This window comes from Palaemon carinicauda, chromosome 24, assembly GCF_036898095.1.
Source record: "Palaemon carinicauda isolate YSFRI2023 chromosome 24, ASM3689809v2, whole genome shotgun sequence".
Classification (NCBI taxonomy): Eukaryota; Metazoa; Arthropoda; class Malacostraca; order Decapoda; family Palaemonidae; genus Palaemon; species Palaemon carinicauda.
Window position 1 is genome coordinate 107470534 of NC_090748.1, and position 12697 is coordinate 107483230.

Consider the following 12697-nt stretch of genomic DNA (forward strand, 5'->3'; position numbering starts at 1 on the left):
AGACCGTAGTAGTTCTCATGAGATTTCTATTGAATACCTTTACAACGACTCTTTTCTTTAAATAGTGAAAGGACCCAATAACTTTAACAGTAGTATCTCAACGGGCGGCTGGTGCCCTGGTCAACCTATGGCATATGTCAAAATGTTCAGGTGAGTACCTTCCCTGTCTAAAGTTTCTGAAGTAGATTTCGTCTTGTGAAGCAATGGTCTTTGTTTTTTAATTACACATTTTTGCTTCTGCGTGTTCTTTAGATAATCTTCAAATCAAGCATGTAAAGAAAAGATGCAGATCTTTTGTAATTGAACTCAAAGACCAAGTTCATATGCGGTTACTATAAAATGTAGAAGGAAATTAAACATTTGAATTCCTCCAATGCTAAATTCCTTGTTTAAAAGTCTATATCCCAAATTGCAGCCAGGTATGGGTCAATATTTAACGACTTAGATGGTTTGAAAAAAAAAATTGAATTAAATAAGATTAACATCCAGCAATGCCAAATAGTTATTTGAATAATGTTATCTCATTTTTTGGGGGGAAAGTTCAAGTTTGTGAAAGAAAAACTTCATCAAAAGGAGAAGCAAGTTTTTTTTTTAAATTCATATAGCCTTGACCTATCGGTATTAAGATTGCCTTTTTCTAATTTCTCTGTCGAGAAAATTTTCTTTCATGTTAATGTAAGCTACTCCATTCCAAGTTGAGAAGTTGCCTTTGCGTCAGGTCTGTGGAATCATTGCTTCAAAAAGGAGAGGTGGCCAGGTCACAATTTCGGTTGTGTACTGAGTTCAATCCTCCACAGTATATATTATTTTTCTTTTTATGCCAGCAAAACTTAATTATGTATAGATCATAAAGATTCAGTGAATCTAAATAATCGAATATCTTTCATTTTTATACAATTGCTCTTAAATTTTCCTAATTTTTTAAAATCATTCCTTCTCAATATATTGATTACCTAAAAAATAATGTGAAACTTTAGCAATTTACTCTAAGTCATATAACAGTAGAAAATCTTTAGTTTTGTGTGCTATTTGCTAATATTGCTTGTATGTATGATATTGCGAAATAAATGATTGATAAATTTATGGAAATTTTCATGGGGATTTCTTTTTTCTAAGCATTGGATTTTTTTTGGGAAAAAATACAAAGTATATGGGAATTTCAATTGAGCAAAACTGCAATACTGTTACACTGCCACCATTGAAGTTACGTTTCCTCTTCATTTCCAAGCCAGTGTTGCCAACTTTGGGAATTTATCCCTAGATTTGGGAATTTATTCCTATATATGGGAATTTATCTCTAGATTTGAGGAATTTTGGTGTCTAATGGGGATATTCCATTCAAGTTTTTGTGGCTAAGAAACAACAATTAGTAAATCTTTATCTTGTTGCACTTAGTTTACTTAGCACTCTATATGTAGTATGGTGAGTAATTTCAATATGAGTAAAGCCTACATGATCGGAAAAAAATATTTTTGGAAATGGGGATATTTGGGTTGTTTTGGGGATTTTTTATCATGAGTTTTGGGGATTTTCACACTAACCCATCTGGCAACACTCATCTTCGACTTCAATTTCATTTCCAACATGGCTGCCATACGAAATGTGTCTCCTCTTCAGTACTACTTTAAACGTAGTGTAATTTCATCTATTTCCGCAATTACATGATGTAATGACACTCTGTTCATGATGGATTTATTTGTGCACATCTGAAAGCGAAAATATCGCCGCAAAGACCATGAAATTACAGGTATTTATGGAACTTTAATTTCTGGCCTATTAGGCATCCATTTTGCTAAACTCCTAATTCTTAACTGTGTAGCCTCCATTATTTTCTGATATGTTAGGGTATATCTCACTAATTATTTATTAGCATCGAAAGTAAATTTCATTTTCGGAAAAAGCTGTAGTTTTATAGATATAACTACTTTATTTTTATAAGAAAATGTGCTGACCGGAACTATAATAAAACCTACACCCCTTTTTCCTAGAGGTTATCTTCTGTTTTTAATGCCATTTATTATCATTAATAAGGCTGCAAATCGCACTTAATTGGTTGAAGTATGAAAACTCATAACGGACATAGGAGTGGATTACTAAGTAGGAAAAAAAAAGTTAAATTATAGAATGGTACAATATCATTTAGGACATTGAAACTCTCACAATTGAATAGATCTTTGCAATTTCGCTATTTTCAATACCATTCACTACTGGCGGAAACCTCTATTAACAAAGTTACATATTTTAATTAGAAATGCACGTTCTGCTCCTTTTGTCGTCGGCACATATAGGAGCCTCCTTCCACTCAGTAGTTTAGAAAATCACTGATAGGTGATGCTTCTACCATAAGTTACTAGTTAGAACAGATTAACGGGCGGAACATTATACGACCCCCCCCCTTAAGGCCACAGTGATTTTCAGGGCACCACCGAACCTAATACACCCACCTAACCTAGCCTAGGGGCCCTGTACCCCTACCGGGCGACCCCCGCTTAAGGACACTACCTAACACATCCATCAAACTAAATCCAAAGTGATGGTACTGCTGTATACATCGTTATACTATCACCATTATAATATACTCCATAAATTAATGAAGCTTACCTTAAACTGTTGGTTGATAAAGATGTGCTGCTGCTTTGAGGAAAACGTGAAGCCGTTGCGAAGGTTCCTTGACATGCATGACAATTTTTATTTTGTAAAATTAAATTGTTTGTCTGGCACAAATCCACTAGTTTTTCAATATTCCTCGAATAAGTTACAACAAATTCATTGTAATTTAGGAAACAGTCAGGACAAGAAGATGGAATTTCAACTTCTTGTGCAACATGAGATGACGTGCTTGCTTTAGCCTCCATGTCTAAAAACGAAATGAAATGCCTGGGTAAGATAATGTATTGTCACGCTGTTGTATTGTCGCGCTGTTGTATTGTCGCGCTGTGATTGGCCAAACATGTATGACGTCATAGTGGATAGGCGCTGTGATTGGCCAAACGTAAGACTTCATAGTGGACTAGTTTGTCTGCGGATTATACTGGTTACAGGGCTCATTTGAGCAAAAACAAGACAAAGTCAACAATAACAACAGACTTAGAAAAAATCTGGGAGGAAGACGAGTAGCGTGAGTTTGATCGTCGATATTTCGACTAATATTGATTTTCACTAAATTATCTCACTCGTATACCACTATTTACATACATTCCTACACATTCTAGTAAAAATAAATTGAATATCACTGATATCTTCATGCGGCCCTCTCCTAGACATTAACCCTGGCTTGATTTCCTCACTAAACGACTTGGAATCAACATTGTCAACATAGTCAACCTAACAGAAGTTTGTGATGCCAGTGTACATTTGATATGTATTCAAAATATATACTGAATTAAATATGTAGTCATTACTCAAAAGTGTCCATAAAATATACAATTCACTAATACAGTAGTGTCACTTTTGACTAATCACTCCATTTTTAATTTAGCATATATTTTGAATATACATACATATACCAAAGGCACTTCCCCCAATTTTGGGGGGTAGCCGACATCAACAATGAAACAAAACAAAAAGGGGACCTCTACTCTCTACTTTCCTTCAGCCTAACCAGGGACTCAACTGAGTTCAGCTGGTACTGCTAGGGTGCCACAGCCCAACCTCCCACATTATCCACCACAGATGAAGCTTCATAATGCTGAATCCCCTACTGCTGCTACCTCCTCGGTCATCTAAGGCAACGGAGGAAGCAGCAGGGCCTACCGGAACTGCGCCACAATCGCTCGCCATTCATTCCTATTTCGAGCACGCTCTCTTGCCTCTCTCACATCTATCCTCCTATCACCCAGAGCTTTCTTCACACCATCCATCCACCCAAACCTTGGCCTTCCTCTTGTACTTCTCCCATCAACTCTTGCATTCATCACCTTCTTTAGCAGACAACCATTTTCCATTCTCTCAACATGGCCAAACCACCTCAACACATTCATTTCCACTCTAGCCGCTAACTCATTTCTTACACCCGTTCTCTCCCTCGCCACTTCGTTCCTAACCCTATCTACTCGAGATACACCAGCCATACTCCTTAGACACTTCATCTCAAACACGTTCAATTTCTGTCTCTCCATCACTTTCATTCCCCACAACTCCGATCCATACATCACAGTTGGTACAATCACTTTCTCATATAGAACTCTCTTTACATTCATGCCCAACCCTCTAATTTTTACTACTCCCTTAACTACCCCCAACACTTTGCAACCTTCATTCACTCTCTGACGTACATCTGCTTCCACTCCACCATTTGCTGCAACAACAGACCCCAAGTACTTAAACTGATCTACCTCCTCAAGTAACTCTCCATTCAACATGACATTCAACCTTGCACCACCTTCCCTTCTCGTACATCTCATAACCTTACTCTTACCCACATTAACTCTCAACTTCCTTCTCTCACACACCCTTCCAAATTCTGTCACTAGTCGATCAAGCTTCTCTTCTGTGTCTGCTACCAGTACAGTATCATCCGCAAACAACAACTGATTTACCTCCCATTCATGGTCATTCTTGCCTACCAGTTTTAATGCTCGTCCAAGCACTCGAGCATTCACCTCTTTCACCACTCCATCAACATACAAGTTAAACAACCACGGCGACATCACACATCCCTGTCTCAGCCCCACTCTCACCGGAAACCAATCACTCACTTCATTTCCTATTCTAACACATGCTTTACTACCTTTGTAGAAACTTTTCACTGCTTGCAACAACCTTCCACCAACTCCATATAACCTCATCACATTCCACATTGCTTCCCTATCAACTCTATCATATGCTTTCTCCAGATCCATAAACGCAACATACACCACCTTACCTTTTGCTAAATATTTCTCGCATATCTGCCTAACTGTAAAAATCTGATTCATACAACTCCTACCTCTTCTAAAACCACCCTGTACTTCCAAGATTGCATTCTCTGTTTTATCCTTAATCCTATTAATCATTACTCTACCATACACTTTTCCAACTACACTCAACAAACTAATACCTCTTGAATTACAACACTCATGCACATCTCCCTTACCCTTATATAGTGGTACAATACATGCACAAACCCAATCTACTGGTACCATTGACAACACAAAACACATATTAAACAATCTCACCAACCATTCAAGTACAGTCACACCCCCTTCCTTCAACATCTCAGCTTTCACACCATCCATACCAGATGCTTTTCCTACTCTCGTTTCATCTAGTGCTCTCCTCACTTCCTCTATTGTAATCTTTCTCTCATTCTCATCTCCCATCACTGGCACCTCAACACCTGGAACAGCAATTATATCTGCCTCCCTATTATCCTCAACATTCAGCAAACTTTCAAAATATTCCGCCCACCTTTTCCTTGCCTCCTCTCCTTTTAACAACCTTCCATTTCCATCTTTCACTGTCTCTTCAATTCTTGCGCCAGCCTTCCTTACTCTCTTCACTTCTTTCCAAAACTACTTCTTATTCTCTTCATATGACTGACCCAATCCCTGACCCCACCTCAGGTCAGCTGCCCTCTTTGCCTCACGTACCTTGCGCTTTACTTCCACCTTTTTCTCTCTATATTTTTCATACTTCTCTATACTATTACTCTGCAGCCATTCTTCAAAAGCCCTCTTTTTTCTCTTCCACTTTTACCTTCACTTATTCATTCCACCATTCACTGCCCTTCCTCATGCTGCCTCCAACCACCTTCTTGCCACATACATCACTTGCAATCCCAACAAAATTTTCTTTTACTAACTTCCACTCCTCCTCTAAATTACCAGTTTCTCTTACTCTCACCTCGTCATATGCCATTTTCAACCTTTCCTGATATTTACTTTTTACCCCCGGTTTTATTAGCTCTTCAACCCTCACTAGCTCCCTTTTACATCCACCTACTCTATTCCCCCACTCTTTTGCTACAACTAATTTTCCTTCCACCAAAAAATGATCAGACATACCGTTAGCCATACCCCTAAACACGTGCACGTCTTTCAATCTTCCAAACATTCTTTTAGTTATCAACACATAATCCATTAATGCCCTTTCTACTACTCATCCATTTGCCACTCTTACCCATGTATACTTATTTTTATCTTTCTTTTTAAAAAAGCTAGCACTTATTACCATCTCTTGTTCAACACACATATCTACCAGTCTCTCACCACTCTCATTTTCACCTGGTACGCCATACTTCCCAATGACACCTTCTACCTCTCCAGCGCCCACTCTAGCATTTAAGTCACCCATGACAACTACATAATTCCTTCTACCCAGTCCTTCTACACACCTAGTTAATTCATTCCAGAACTCATTCCGCTTTTCTTCACTTTTCTCACTACCTGGCCCATACGCACTGACAAACGCCCAACATTCCCTACCCAACCTAACCCTTACCCACATTAACCTAGATGATATCTCCTTCCATTCCACTACTTTACCTGTCATCCATTCACTCGGCAATAACGCTATATCAAATGTACGTTGGCATCACGAACTTCTCTCTTTGTACGCTGGCATCACAAACTTCTGTTTGATTGACAATGTTGTTGATGTCAGTTTTTGGTCGTTCAGTGAGGAAACCAAGCTAGTTTTTTATAACTCCTCCCCCCTTGCTCAACATATCCTGCCATTTTTTGCTTTCTTAGCATTTAAAGAACCTCAGTTATGCTACAAGAGGATAGCTGCAGGACTGCATAATTTGGGAGTAAATGGAGAGCGTGGTCTTGTAAACAAATACTGTTTCCTTGATATGTAGGCTATTGTCTGATCACTGGAAATGGAAGCCAAGTCCATGTTTGAACAGATGCTGGAGCGCAAAGCTACATTTCACCCCCTTGTTAAGTGCGTATTCACCTCTTTAAGTTTGTATTATTGATATTTAACGCCAGAATACTAGCCCACGCGGGCAATGTGCGCGCAGTGAAACATAGTCTGCTGCCAGAACATAGGAGCAGTGAGATAATGTTCAATCGTGAGCGAAGCAAACACGCGGCAGAGCAAAACCCACTAAATCATTAGCTCAATTAAGAAAGGTGGTGTGTGTAATAAGATGACATTTGCAATAATATGACTATTTGTTGACTTTTGTAGCTGGAAATCATAGGAATGGGAGTTGGGTTAGTCTTATGCTAATGCAAAATTTAATAAAATTAGACTTGCAAACCATTTGACTTACAAACAGCTTCTTTGAACCCTAAGTTTGTAAGTCGAGGACCTCCTTTATCCACAAGAGTTTGAATACTTTCTTAGTACGACCCATGGTAGCTGCTCCGTAGGTTGTGTAGTTGAACCTAGCTCCTTCTTGCGACAAGAAGCATCTAGTCTGAAGTTAGCAGTTGTGACAAATCTAAAGTTGATCCATGAGAATGTCAGACCCTATTTCCTCTCTTTCTTTTCCCCTCTCTTGGGGTCGATCGGTTGTGTCCTTAATCGCTGGGTCAGATGTTGATGCAGATAAGCTTCTGTGCCAATTAGCTTTTCTGTATGAGTAACTGGTTGCTGTAGCTTGATTGGTAACGTCTCTGCCTGGTGTTTGCCAGTTGGGGGTTCAAGTCCCGCTCAGACGCGTTAGTGCCATTAGTGTCTGCAACCTTACCATCTTTGTGAGCTAAGGTTGGGGGGTTTGGGGGAGCCTACAGGTCTATCTGCTGAGTCACAAGCACTCACTGCCTGGCCTTCCTGGTACTAGCTTGGGTGGAGAGGAGGCTTGGGCGCTGATCATATAATATATGGTCAGTCTCTAGGGCATTGTCCTGATTGCTAGGGCAGTGTCATTGTCCCTTGCTTCTGCCATTCATGAGCGACCTTTAAACCTTTATAGAAGTATCTTCCCCATCCTCCATATGAGGGAGAGGATTACTCTATTACTGTACTTTAACTTGACCATACACTGCAGACAAATCCTTTTAGGATACAGGTTCCTCACTGTCTGTCTATCGCCAGACACGAACTTAGCCCATCATTTTGGAATCTTTTCTTAGGTGATGGAGTTGCAAAACACCAATACTTTTGTACCTCCCTAGGTCAAAATGTTCAGTCATCCCAGGATTTGATATCACCAAGCTTGGTAATAGGGACTTCTCTCTCCTTAGGGACTTATTTCCTCCCTCCTAGGGCCTTAATTCCTCCCTCCTTAGGGACTTTTCCTCCCTCCTTAGGGACTTTTCCTCCCTCCTTATGGAATTTTCCTCCCTCCTTAGGGACTTTTCCTCCCTCCTTAGGGACTTATTTCCTCCTTCCTTAGGGACTTATTTCCTCCTTCCTTAGGGATTTATTTCTGTCCTCCTTAGGGGCTTTTCTGCTCTCCTTAGGGGCTTTTCTGCCCTCCTTAGGGGCTTTTCTGCCCTCCTTAGGGGCTTTTCTGCCCTCCTTAGGGGCTTTTCTGCCCTCCTTAGGGGCTTTTCTGCCCTCCTTAGGGGCTTTTCTGCCCTCCTTAGGGGCTTTTCTGCCTTCCTTAGGGGCTTTTCTGCCCTCCTTAGGAGCTTTTCCGCCCTTCTTAGGGGCTTTTCCGCTCTCTTTAGGGACTTTTTCGCTCTCCTTAGGGACTTTTCCGCCCTCCTTAGGGACTTTTCCGACCTCTTTAGGGACTTGTTCCCTCCTTCCATAGGGACCTGTTCCCTCCCTCCTCAGGGACTTGTTCCCTCTCTCCTTAGGGACTTGTTCCCTCTCTCCTTAGGGACTTGTTCCCTCTCTCCTTAGGGACTTATTTCCCCTCTCCTTAAGGACTTATTTCCCCACTCCTTAGGGACTTATTTCCCTCCTTAGGGACTTATTTCCCCTCTCCTTAGGGACTTTTCCCCCCTCCTTAGGTACTTTTCCGACCTCTTTAGGGACTTGTTCCCTTCTTCCATAGGGACCTGTTCCCTCCCTCCTCAGGGACTTGTTCCCTCTCTCCTCAGGGACTTATTCCCTCCTTAGGGACTTGTTCCCTCTCTCCTCAGGGACTTATTCCCTCCTTAGGGACTTATTTCCCCTCTCCTTAGGGACTTATTTCCCTCCTTAGGGACTTATTTCCCCTCTCCTTAGGGACTTATTTCCCTCCTTAGGGACTTATTTCCCTCCTTAGGGACTTGTTCCCTCTCTCCTTAGGGACTTATTTCCCCTCTCCTTAAGGACTTATTTCCCCACTCCTTAGGGACTTATTTCCCTCCTTAGGGACTTATTTCCCCTCTCCTTAGGGACTTTTCCCCCCTCCTTAGGTACTTTTCCGACCTCTTTAGGGACTTGTTCCCTTCTTCCATAGGGACCTGTTCCCTCCCTCCTCAGGGACTTGTTCCCTCTCTCCTCAGGGACTTATTCCCTCCTTAGGGACTTGTTCCCTCTCTCCTCAGGGACTTATTCCCTCCTTAGGGACTTATTTCCCCTCTCCTTAGGGACTTATTTCCCTCCTTAGGGACTTATTTCCCCTCTCCTTAGGGACTTATTTCCCTCCTTAGGGACTTATTTCCCTCCTTAGGGACTTGTTCCCTCTCTCCTTAGGGACTTATTTCCCCTCTCCTTAAGGACTTATTTCCCCACTCCTTAGGGACTTATTTCCCTCCTTAGGGACTTATTTCCCCTCTCCTTAGGGACTTTTCCCCCCTCCTTAGGTACTTTTCCGACCTCTTTAGGGACTTGTTCCCTTCTTCCATAGGGACCTGTTCCCTCCCTCCTCAGGGACTTGTTCCCTCTCTCCTCAGGGACTTATTCCCTCCTTAGGGACTTATTTCCCCTCTCCTTAGGGACTTATTTCCCTCCTTAGGGACTTATTTCCCTCCTTAGGGACTTATTTCCCCTCTCCTTAGGGACTTATTTCCCTCCTTAGGGACTTATTTCCCTCCTTAGGGACTTATTTCCCTCCTTAGGGACTTATTTCCCTCCTTAGGGACTTATTTCCCTCCTTAGGGACTTATTTCTCTCCTTAGGGACTTATTTACCTCATTAGGATAGGTTCCATATTAAGGGATAAAGGTATATATAAGTTTAGGAAAAAATCACAAAGTTTGCCGGTGAGTGGGCCCGGCAGTAATTACCGACACCTCGTTATCAATTTCAATAGCTGAATTCCAACTACGTATGCTGAAATCATACTCTATTAAAGGACTCGGGTATGTACTGTATAGTTGGGAAGAAGACAAATTTTATAAATTGCAGTAGTGATATTTTGAGGTTCCTAGAAATTGATTTACAAAATAAGTTGGTGTAAAGGTAACAAAATTGCATTGGTGCTAAATCATAACTTTCTTTTTCAGGTTACCAGATGCAGTTTGTAGAATGGAGAAGCTGATGAAAACTTAGAAGAAACTGGACACTGCTTCATCCTGAGAATTATCACCAATGCAAGATTGCTCATACAAGATTTACTTCTATCATTTGATGTGGAATTGTTCCCTTTTGAAATGAATACTCATTTGAAGACATTTTATTATAATTTAAAGCTTTTATAATGAGAGACATTTATGCTTTAGTTTTTAAATGATAAAGATTTTATCAGACTCCAAATATTTTTCTGTTCGTAGGATTTTAACATTTTTTAAAAGTGCAAGAATAATGAGTCAGACTAATATTTTTTATGTATAACAGGTTTTCTGGATTTATTCTTTAATCACTTGGCTGCCTTATTCCATTATCAATTGTTTATTGTATACATTCACAAATATTTTTGGCCAGCTCAGTTAAAGTTTAGTTTGCTAATACTGTACAGTAAGCATGATATGAAGGCCTAGTGGATACAAATATTTCTTCAAATACTCAAAGTGGGATTTTACTTTAAAAAGTATTATGTGTTGGTAAACGGAAATGGATTGCTTTAGTTTGCTCCTGAAAAGTCATTAATCATGAAATACTTTGCTTCTGTGGAATGGAACTTAATCTGTAACCTTCCGTCCAGCTCAAGAATGAAAGGAGCAACCACTATTGTGTCCATGTCCCCTGGAGTCTTTATAGTGTCAATGTTGCATCTGTCGCTTTTTCCACTACATTATTTGCAATTGGTTACGCTCATTTAATCATCCTTTCTGTTCTGGTTTGATTTTTGTATTTGGTTTTTTAGTTCTGGTGTTACCTGTCATTTATTCATTATGCAAGACCACAGTCTACTCCCTTTTACTCCTGCTTTTTTCATCTATTTGTCTCCTTTTCGTTTTAGTGTAAGGTTAGGATTTCATAATTTTTATCTTTTTGGAAACTACTTAAGCTCTCATTTTTTCATTTCATCCTTTTATTGGAAGCTTTTATCTCTGGTCCCGTATCTGCTATAGTCACTGTACCAACTTCAGTTTGGTCTAGTTTTTGTCTGCCCTGGCTTTCTCTTATGCAATTTCATCATTCATGGTAAACCCATATTTGTTCCTACACTTGATACAAACCCTCATTCTTTACTATAGGAGATATTATAGTGCGAGCTGGAAAATACGGCAGAAAAACCTTAACAAGGTCGTTAACGACCAGGCAGGTAGCTGCTGTTTACCTTCAATCAAATTCTAGCTTTTATTTGACTGGTAGACTAGCCTTTCTTTTTTTGGTTTTTGATTAATCCTTTTTCTTTCTCTTTGTCAGATGTGATGTCCTCTATTATGAGGAAGTGTTCCGGCCGTCTTTATGTCGCCGCTAGAGGTGGATCCTCTTTCCCTATACCCTGGCTACAGAGGTCATAGGTTTTCTGAGGCTCCCCCTGCCAAGTATGTAGAAGTGGACATCGCAGTACCTCCTCCTCCTCCTCCTCTTCCACCTCCTCCTCCTCTTCCACCTCCTCTTCCTCTTCCTCCTCTTCCTCCTCCTCCTCCTCCTCCTCCTCGCCCTCTTCGGAGGCTCGGAGGGAGAGAGAGAAGAGGAAAAGGAGAGCTCGCACTCCTTCACCCAGACGTTCTCGCCAGAGACACAGGGGATATAGGAAGAGACATAATCGTTCTCGCTCTTCCTCGCCTTCTATCTCTTCACGAGATGTCTCGCCGCAAGACTATAAGCGCTCTCGTCACAAACTTAAGAAGAGCGTTTCCTCCTGACCCTAACATAGAGCATCAAGAGCGTACGCGCCAACATGCGCATACGCTCCAACAAGAGCATAGCTCCATCACGCTCCATGCGCTCACACCTTGCGCGCAAACTACTTGCGTGCCATCAACCTGCTCAATGATGCTCTCCTGCTCGCCAGTGCTCTCCTAGGTGCCAGCGCTCTCCCGCGCGACAACATTCTCTTGCACGTGCGCATACGCGCCTAACATCTCACTCTCCTGCGCGCCAGGTAAAACCTGCGCGCCAACTTTCTACTGATAGCAGAACTTCTGACAAGTCAGTCATGCTGCCTTCTCCCGGGCTCCAACCTTTACCAACGCGCCAGGCTTCTCCTGCGCTCATCCGCAAGGATGTGCGCGCACGCTCGTGAATCCTTTCCTAGGGAACATTCTCCTGCGCGCACCATGCGGCTGGCACAGACGTGCGAGAACACACTCCCGCGCCCGTGTACGCCTTCACCTAGATGTTCTCGCCTTAGAGACAGGCGACATGGGAAGAGACATCATCGTTCTCGCTCTTCCTAGCCTTCTGTCTCTTCCCGAGACGTCTCGTCTCGAGACTATATGCGCTCTTGGCACAAACCTAAGAAGAACGCTCCCTCTCGTCATTGTTCTGCCTTGCTGTCGTCTTTCTCTTGCGGGGAAACATCTAAGAAGCCAGGAGCGCGGCCAAGGGCAAA

The 12697-nt window shown here is 41.6% G+C and overlaps 1 long non-coding RNA gene across 1 annotated transcript; it reads left to right on the forward strand.

The window, feature by feature from the left end:
* The first annotated feature begins 1603 nt into the window (after positions 1–1603).
* LOC137617950 (uncharacterized) lies at positions 1604–11116 on the forward strand. The gene is made up of 2 exons (XR_011039707.1): positions 1604–1747; positions 10257–11116. It is a non-coding gene; the product is annotated as an uncharacterized lncRNA (long non-coding RNA).
* Positions 11117–12697: the final 1581 nt, after the last annotated feature.